The sequence below is a fragment of the Ochlerotatus camptorhynchus genome, unplaced genomic scaffold (genome assembly GCF_037179485.1).
Source record: "Ochlerotatus camptorhynchus isolate MF236.1 unplaced genomic scaffold, CSIRO-AGI_Acam_v1.1 ptg000601l, whole genome shotgun sequence".
NCBI lineage: Eukaryota > Metazoa > Arthropoda > Insecta > Diptera > Culicidae > Ochlerotatus > Ochlerotatus camptorhynchus.
Window position 1 is genome coordinate 177,501 of NW_027041081.1, and position 10,480 is coordinate 187,980.

Sequence of the window (10,480 nt, forward strand, 5' to 3'; positions counted from 1 at the left end):
CATGGCAGGACGGCCAATAAATCGGTCTGTTTCAATTAATCACACAACGTAGAAAATCGGGTCCTACCATGCGCGATCAATTGCTTTTTGTTGTTTCAATAATACTTATTCATATAAATTCAAAATAGGATTCTTATTGTTATCAGCCACTTTTCAAATGCAACTATTGTAAAAATAACAATATTCTATGATTAAGCCAACAATAGTTAATTTTAATTTAGCAATTATTTGCTGTGTCCATTCTCTGGGCCATGAAAGCAAAAATAACTACCAACCTTTGCCTCGTTTTCACCCGGACAAAAATGTAAACAATAACAACTTCAAAATGATCATCACCGATGAGGTCAGCATGCTTGGTGCCGATGTGCTCAACATCATCAACATCCGGCTTCAGCAGATCACCTCGAACCATGATGATCCGTTCGGCGGAATGCAGATTGTATTTTGCGGCGATCTTCGTCAACTTCCTCCAGTTAACGCTCGACCAGTGTTCAAAACTTGTTCCAACTCTATTATTGGTGCGGTGTTGTGGCAGTCGCTTGATTTTTATCCGCTGGTTCAGGTTATGCGCCAAACCAACGAAGAGTTTTCATCCATCCTAACCAAAATCGGTAACGGAGAACGATTGTCACCGGATGAGATTAAGCTCATTGAGAGCATATTTCGCACAGCTGAGTGGTGTCAGCAGAATGTACCCCGTGCGATCCGAATGTTTCACCGGAACATCGATGTGGAACGGTACAATTCTGAAGCGTTGGTTGATCGCGATGCAGTTGATTGTACGGCTGATGACGTCTACTCGGGCTACAAAGACAACTCGCAGGTGGCTGGTGCTCGCACGAAAATGCATAAGATGAGTATTGTGGAGACTGGGGGCCTACCAAACCTACTGCGGCTTGCACTGGGAGCTCCGTATATGTTGACCACCAATGTTGACGTCGTGGATGGCATCGTGAACGGCGCGATCGGGGAGCTTATGTTCGTCGAGCATAAGGAGGACGATCCCCAGCAATCTATCTCAACACTCTGGATGATGTTCGAGAACGAATCCATCGGAAAGATTCTGAGGGTGAAGGCCAGACCGTTGGTTGCCATGAAGCCTACCGTTTTGAAGCATGAATGGACCCCTATCGTGATGCGATCGGCGAACATCAACCTCAACGGTGGCGTCATGTGCAGGAGAGTACAGTTCCCTGTGGTTAGCGCATGTGCCCTCACGGTGCATAAATCACAGGGCGGGACTTTCTCGGAAGTGGTGTTCAATTATGATAAGAGCCAGGAACATCAACTGGTGTACGTGGGTCTGTCTAGAGTGACTTCTATCGATGGACTGTACCTGACGAACTCCAGTAATGAGTTTAGGTTCCACCACGGGAAATGCTCCACAACGCCGAGGATCCAGGACCTCCGAACCGAATTGCAGCGGTTGAACAACCACCACTTGCTCACCATCGGAGATGACGTCATGGAAGCCATACTATCGAACAGATCCGCTTGCACGATGATGAGCATAAATGTGCAAAGTCTGAATGCACATGCATCTGACATTGCAACGGATCATGTTCTCAACGCCGTTGACTTACTCGCGTTAAGCGAAACTTGGATGTATGATGGCACTAGCGTAGCTATTGCTGGCTATGACTGCATCGTTCAACAGAAGCGCCACGCGACCAGAGCTGGAGGGGTAGCCATCTACCAGAAAATTGGTGCATCGGAAATAGCGGTAGCCCACGATATTCAGCAACTCAGTGCCAGCCGGGATGCACTGGTGGGCACGGCGGATCAGTATGGCGACATCTGTGCAGTAGAAACGTCGATCATGGGGACTCGTGCGTTGCTGTTTGTGTTGTATCTATCACGAGGTATAAAAGTTACTGTTGAATTTATTATTAATATTTGGAAACTAATAAGGTTTCTTGTCTTTACCAGATACAACGTTAAAGCAGAAGAAGTGTTTCTTCGCGCGAAACCTGATCCACTACTTTCGTTCGCCGATGCCCATAGTTGTTACTGGAGACTTCAACATCGATGTTTCGAAACCAGAAAACAACGAGCTCATCGCCTTCATGTCGCAATACCTCCAACTAGAATTGGCCACAGATCGAGCCCAGGTGACTACCCTTGGTGGGACATGTCTCGATTTGACCTTCCACCGGAACATTCGGGTTGAATGTACGAGGTACATTTCGTACTTTTCGTACCACCGGCCCATGTTGTCGGTGCTTTCGATGCCTGACGGTGAGTGTTCATATTATGAATGGTTGTAATTATATTCATGCTGATTATGTATTTTCTTTTTATTGCATTTCTACAAAACTTATTTCAGAATCGAACTCGTCTTCACAGACTGTGTGAAGAAGAACGATGCATCATCGAGCACAACCCGTTCCGTTCCAAAATCGTCCTCATCACAACCTCCAAAACAACCATCAACCCTCTCGACATCTCGAGTGGATTTCCCGGTTCATCATACCACCTAGCGTTGTTCTACTGATTGGTAATAATATTTACCCGGAGTTCACCGCACTTGTGGTTGAAGCAAAGCGCCCGGCATGCAAACCGCTCATCAAAATCGCCATCGCCATCCGGTACCCATGCTCGGCATAACCATCATTCCAAAACAACAACCAAAACGGCCCTTTTCAGGGTCACCAATAATTCGACAAAGAGTTAGTTTTGAAGACAATTTCTTTCCAGAATATCACAGTTACACTTAAATTTGGGGACTATACTGGGGTGTGGGAACGCTGGAAGGGGAGATGCTGTCTGTCTTCGAACTACCAACATCATTCCAAAGCTCCTCCAGGGCGACAGAGTAGAGCAAACCCAACAACATCAGCCCAACAAAACGGCCATTTGCAGGGCCACCAAACTTTCGCAAAAGAGTTATTAAGGAATATTCCTAAAATATAATATACACAATTAAGTACAACACATAACAGACGTTATCCAACGCCAACCCTGCGGTCGTATCTAGTATACAACCCTTCCAACTTTTATGTTTTGTTTTCTTTTTCACTGATCATCCTTCGGAAGGGAAGTAAAGCTGTTGGTCCCCGGTTAATTAGTTGATGGGTCGATATGTAGGGTCCAGGTGTGGGAGCTGCCTTCCTGGCGTCAGGAGCATTGGTACTCAGTACGGAAAACAAGATTGACGGAAAAAAAATCAAGGAAAAAAACAGAAAATTGATTACATTTAGCAACTGCAGCTCGAACTGCAGCATACTTACTTACCTCAAGTCTCAAAATTTTCGGAAATTTTGCACTTATTTCCCAAAATTCACAAGTGAAAACGAGGGAATTGTTGGTAGTTATTTTTGCATTCATGGACACAGTAAATAAATGCTAAATTAAAATGAACTATTGTTGGATTAATAATAGAATATTGTTATTTTTACAATAGTTGCAGTTGAAAAGTGGCTTATTAAAACAAAAAGAATCCTATTTTGAATTTATATGAATAAGTATTATTGAAACAACAATATGCAATATAATTTCAACCGGAATTGTTTGTTTAAATACAACTGAAGTTTTGTTTGGTTCAATGCAAACAATTTTCTGTCCGTGTAGACAGTCAAGTTATAGACCGGCCAACATGAGTTGACGTTTCCAAACAAACCGTCAAATCGTATGGAAAATGTTCGTTTTGGATACAACATGGCAGCACATTGACAAATCTATAACTATGACCGTCTATAACAGTGACAGCTCGTTCATGTGGTGGATTTGAAAATGTGCGAATTTCTAATGCGTGTTGCAAAATGCATCGCACGTGTAATTTGATTTACGATGTAAAACAGTGTAACCAAATAAATTAAAAAAATTTCTCTTGATTACAAAAGTCTGTGAATATCTGTGAAAAAAAAACTTAAAAAGTCTGTAAATGTCTGTAACGAAAAAAAATGTCTGTGAAAAAAATAAAAGTCTGTGAAGTCACAGACATGTCTGTGAATCTGGCATCTCTGCTCTAGACACATTTCTTCGACAACATTCTCCGTGCTAAGCGCGAGTATCTCCTCTCGCACAACATCAAATCTAGGACATTCGAAGACCACGTGCTCTGGTGATTCTTCCACATTCCCACACTCCGGACAGAATTCCACCTTAAGGGTGACGTTGTGTGTCCAAACCGATGCAGGTACTTCCTGAAGCAGCCATGACCAGACAGGAACTGAGTCAAGTGGAAGTTGACTTCTTCATGCTTCCTGTTCACCCAGGTCGAAAGAATCGGTATTAGCCTGTGTGTCCATCTACCGTTCTCTGCTGCATCCCACTCCTGCTGCCACTAGCCATCGACACCGTTCTCACAATTTTTTGTACTCCTCTGGTTTCTCTCGTCATATAGCACTCGTAGTCCTCCGCCAAGGTGATGCCGATTGGGATCATACCGGCGATAACGCATACTGCCTCCACCGAAATGGTTCTGTACATTCTCTACATTTTTCGGTCTCCAATTTTCTTGCATTGGACCGCAGCTAGGTATATCGCATCCTCGGTTCATGCGGTCTCCACTAACATCCTCTGATGATGAATCACACATAATTGTAAGCGAATCTTACATCCCCCGGTTGGGTGTACCTATCAGGGAACTGACCCTCGTCCAGACATTTCTGCAGCACCATCCTGAACATGTTCGGGAATGTCTGGATCGCCGCCTTCAATGCTACGTTGGGAATTCCATCCGGGCCGGGAGCTTTATTCGCCTTCAACCCTTTCTCTGCTGCTATGAGTTCCTCGCTTGAGACTTGTTCAATGTTGTCTTCATCTTCCTCGCCATATGGTGTAGGTAGCCAGGTCGTTGGGTCATGCTGTAGGAAAAGTCCCTGCACGATGACTTTCAGCTTGTTGGGACACATTTCAACCGGCATCGTTGGACCACTGATCTTCGCCATCGCGTATGTCTGTCTGTCTGTCTGACCCTTATAGACTCGGAAACTACTGATCCGATCGGCGTGAAAATTTGTATGCAGGGATTTTTAAGGCCAGGAAAGGTTCTTATGATGAATCGAGACCCCTCCCCCCTCTGTAAGGAAAGGCTCCGATACAAATGAAACAGAAAAATATAGCATGCTTTTTTTTAATCGTCGCATAAACTCAAGCTAATATTCAATCCCAAGCAAGGCCGGGAACACTCAGCTAGTTACATATAAAATGTACGATTTTGACACATTTCATGAAATGTCTCATAACATTACATGATATCTGATCTATAGTTGTATCACAGACAAACAGAGATAACACATTGTATATTAATTATTGTAAAACATCGTCGCTATAACATTATCGCCATCTGTTGAGTACACTGTGTTGGGTAGTACGCTGAACAGATAGCGGTAGTGTGTAAACGTCAAACGCAAGAAAATTGACTATGCGCGCCATAGGTGGTGGTACTACCAACTACGATACTTTTTAATTGACCGTTAAATGCTTGTTTTATGAACAACTTGCGAGTGTTATGTCTGTTTGTCTGTGGTTGTATGATTTATGATGCTGCACGTTTTATGATAAATATGTGCATTATATTTCATAGAAATTCACACTACATTGGCACACATGGCAAACATGGACTTAAAACGCTTTTAAAAACTCTAAAACAACCTGAATTATCTGAATAGAATATATAAAACTCCAAAATAAAATCATAAACGTAAAATTTCAAAAACAAACCTCACAATCTTCAATTGCAACGGTCAGTTCCCTTTATAAAACATTACAAACTGGTCTTGAAATTGTCATATTGTACTAAAACACCAAAATAGTCCTGAAATTATTTAAATAACCCTGAAAATGCCAAAACAACACTATTAATGATTTTAAAACGTCAACATATTTAAGGGAGTAGATTCTCTTAGGAATTCAATTAAGTATTAGAAAATTTCAATGCTTTTGACCAAGTTGTTGAACTGCGAACCATAGATTAAGAAACACTGTCCAAAATCTTTAAAATTGATTATCTTCAAATTGTTTAAGATTTTGAACATGTATGTGCCTCAATCGGATGAGATTTGTTTTATTTTAAAGAATTATGAAAAAAAAAACTTCGAAATTTCTTATTACTTTCCCCGGAATTTTCTTCCAGCTGTATGTCTTCTGACATCCACAGTTTGTTTGCACCTATTTTCTTCCGAAGCTTCATCTGACTTCCTTCGGTATACTCTTGCGAATTCTCCTCAAAGTTTCTTCCGGCTTCGTAATATCAACGGGTAGTTTTTTTTTCCAGAGTTTCACTGGAAATTGTTTTTCTATTATTTCCGAAAGTATCTTCCAACGTCCCCGGACGCTTTTGCCTGCTGCCTCCAGAAGTTTCTACTGGTACGTCTGGTTTTTACTAGACAGGTTCTTCGAATTTTCCCAAGTAAATCCAATAAATTAATTCCCCGGGTGGTGTGGTTTATGTTTAGAGAAAAAGTTTGTTTGGCATTGCTTTTGTACAAAAAAAGACGCTGTTTCCCGGGAAGTCAAACCAGTTTTCCGCGAATCGGGAAACGTGAATTTTGATAAATTTCCTGGGAATAACTCTCCAGGATGTCTTGGATATGAAACATTACTGGCAAATACATAAACTCTATTACACTTACATGGACCCTGTTATTTTTACGACAATGTATAAGTTGACAAGTTGGGAATAAATATGAGATGAACAATATATAATTCGAAAGAGAGCACGTGAGTTTGCAGTTTTAGTAATTTTGTTTACTTTTTTTAGGTATTGATGATTGCTCGATACCAACGACACCGAATAGCATCGGCCATACTCGAAGTAACGCTATCAGCCCAACTGACAATCACACATCAACGAAACCCGTTTTTCATCCCAAGCTTCTCCAGCCAAGTGGTTCAAAATTCAGCCAGCCTAAAAAATCATACTCACAGCCCAATGTCAAGCATATTCCAGTTAGTTGGTTCAATCTTTATTATCTATTGTCCATACTACATCTGCAATCTGTGGAACAATACCATCGCAGTACTTCGTGAAGAACATGAATGGAGCGCCGGGATTAAGCAAAGTATAGAGACTGATTTAATGATACCAAAAGTTGCATTACAAATCTCATTGACTTTCCTGCTTTCTTCTCCGTTTGTCAATGCTTTATTATACGGAATTAAAAATAAGGTTATAAGAAAATCATTCCACAACTTTTGGCGGAAGCAAAAGTCGAAAATTGAGATCCATTACGAGATTCAAGCGCGAACACCATCAACGTGTGGTTCTAGAAGGCCGTCGATTAATGAAACAAACGCAGCACAACCTCTGTTAACTAAACAATTATCGGAAACATTTATGAACACCAGCAAGGCTGATATCAATCACCAACAATCAGATATAAAGCTAAGATCGGAATCGCTGTGGTCCTCTAATTCTAAACTTTCTAGTTACTCAGTTTTAAATAGTCCAACAGGAAATTTAACGGTATCAAATCTTACACCGATAAGCTCGAATGAATCAAAATTCGTATACTTGAATCCAATTTCAACATCATCAATACCATCAACAATTTCTTCTACGCACATGCTTGACCCGCCAATATCAATCACTAGTAGCAGTACCTCAAAGATTACATGTAATATCATGAGCACCGTCAAGCATTACTCATCCCATAGTACAAAACCAAAGATCAAAATTACCAAAACATTCTCCGAGGAAAAACAACCCTCCCCGAAGCAAGGAATCAACCATCCATTGGACGATACCACGATTAAGGGTATTTCAAATAATACCAAATCCCTATTTAATTTAGAACACGCTGATGACAATCTAGTTATGGTAACAACTAAAAGAATGTATTCACCCAAAGAAGTTAAAAAGGCAAGTACCGCAGGAACAATCAACTCATTTACATTCAAGAAATACGCATCATTGCAAGAAATATCAATTACTAGCGCTACAGTAACTATTTGTGATATACTGAAATAAGAGTCACGAGAAAATTGATTTTGAAAGCTGACAAAATGTGCTAAATCGTGCATACAATACAATACATTTGTTATTAGTTGAAGGACATGATATGTCACTAATATGTTTAGGTATCAAATCTTTAGAGAAGTAAACATAACAATCAGTGTCAAGAGACAAAATCATTTGCTAGATATTACCGAGGGTATTTAGATATGTGAAAGTTGCAAAAACATTTTCAAAATTCACTAGAAACCAGCATGTTACAGAAAACACTAAATCTAGAAAAACTAGTAACTAGCAAAAGCAAAGCAAATTGTAATGATTCAGATATTATGAAATAAACAAATATTTCACACATTGTTTACATGGTTCATTGATGTTTAGAATTTTCCTTATAGTTGCATTATAGCCACCTACAGCGGCTCCGGTGGTGTAGTGGTAAGCGTGACTGCCTCTCACCCCAAAGGGCCTAGGTTCAATCCCAGTCGGTTCCTTCGGGAAGTAAATCCGTTGGTCCCCGGTCCATGAGTTGATGGGTCGATAGGTAGGGTCCAGGTGTGAGAGCTGCTTCCCTGGCAACCAATGCCAAACCATTGGTACTCGGTACGGAAAACAAGATCGACGGCAAACAAATCAGGAAAACAAATTTATAGCCACCATTGGGCCTACCCAATTGCAGCGGGTAGTCTTTTGGACTTCCAATTGCCGGACAATAGAATTCTCTGAATGCCCAAGTGTTAGCCATAAAACGACGATTCAAGAATAAGTGCAAGAAATGATCTAGGGTAGATGGGAGCAAGACGATCATACGGGGTGAGATGAGCCACCGTTCGTTTGGGTATATTATCCATTATTTCAATTTCGATATTTTGAAGATTTTACAAACTTGGTGAATATGCTTCTAACATACATTTTCATGAAAAACGAATTTATATGATTGATCGCGAATTTCTAGCGATTGGACAAATTTTAGTATGAAAATCCTTCAATTAATTTTCGCTATTTTTATTTATTGAATAAGCCAAAAACTCCGTGCGATTCGTGCACGCAAATGCGTAATTTTGTCATCAGAAAACGGAACGGAAAAGCAGTCGCCGAATATTGATACCGCCGAATATTGCACTGAGCATACCAGACGGTACCTATCTTTATGGTGCAAATCAGATTGGATTCAAGCTTTGTATATATTAGTATGTTTTAGCGATTTGAGCTCATGTATTGGTTATAGTGCAAGGATACTAATACATATACTAAACTCGTGTTTATTTTCTAAAGTATTGAAATCTCGCAGATTAAATTTAACTATAAGATTATCTGAGAATGTAATGGCATGCGTTTAGTTAAGATTAAAAACAAACTGATACATGTAAGAGGTTTATAGGGGGAGGGGAGTCTAGGATTTTCTTATTTTTAGGAGTTATTTTGTTATTTCTCGGATTTATTAGGAAAAAATCAGGGGGGTTGAAAAATACTGAAATAGTCTTACGTAATTAATGGACGGCCCCTAAATAATATAAATCAGCATATTGATACTAGTAAAGACACATCAAACACCATAACACAAACTGTAGTCAAAACTGTTATCAGAAACCCTTCAAGCTTCTCCTCACTTCTGATTTTTTTTAAACTTTCCTTTGAATTTCTTTAAATTCTGTTATGCATCATCCTTAGTAGTTAATGCTTATATCGGCATGATATAACCGATTACAAATATTTTACTTTTCGGTTCGTTAATCGATTATTCGAAAGAAAATCGGCCATCTCTAGATGAATGTGAAACATCTTTTCAAATATTAGGACCGTACATAAATAATAATACAATTTGAAAGGGACCGGGGCAAATTACAAATTACGTCCTCATGGTAACTGAAATAAACACGAGTGTTCACTGGTTGGTATTATTTCGAAACTATCTTTTTATGTATTATGTTTGTAAGTCTCTTTGAACCTTCATCTGAACTCTCGGAATGTTGATTGAAATTAATCATCTATTCTCCTCACAACCAACAACTTTTTTAGAAGCAGCTAGAAATTCATCTTGAGGTTTCTAACAATCAATTTGAGCTAATTAAAAGTTGAATAAGCTATTTTTAAGCAGGACCACTATGCCTTATTCTATCCCCATTGCTATTATAAATCTGTCAGCAACGTTAACCGAACGTATAGCTTTACCCTCCCCACTAACAAACCTCCATACTCCTATGACAATTATGAAATCGTACACGGACAGAAAATTGTTTGCATTGATCAAAAAAATCTTTAATTGTATTTAAGCAAACAATTCCAGTTGAAATTATATTGCTTTTTGTTGTTTTAATAATACTTATACATATAAATTCAAAATAGGATTCTTTTTGTTTAAATCAGCCACTTTTCAACTGCAACTATTGTAAAAATAACAATATTCTATGATGAAGCCAACAATAGTTAATTTTAATTTAGCAATTATTTGCTGTGTCCATTCTCTGGGCCATGAAAGCAAAAATAACTACCAACCATTGCCTCGTTTTCACCCGGACAAAAATGTAAACAATAACAATACTTACGCGTTTCACGTAAGTATTGTTTTTAATTGTAAATTTC

At 39.5% G+C, this 10,480-nt stretch overlaps 1 long non-coding RNA gene across 1 annotated transcript in view; it reads left to right on the top strand.

Annotated features, from left to right (window-relative positions):
* LOC135714037 (uncharacterized) overlaps window positions 1-8,229 on the top strand; it is a 146,970-nt gene extending 138,741 nt beyond the window's left edge. The window contains exon 3 of the long non-coding RNA XR_010518797.1: window positions 6,707-8,229. This is a non-coding gene — a long non-coding RNA (uncharacterized LOC135714037). The remainder of the gene's footprint in view (window positions 1-6,706) is intronic.
* The last annotated feature ends 2,251 nt before the right edge of the window (window positions 8,230-10,480 follow it).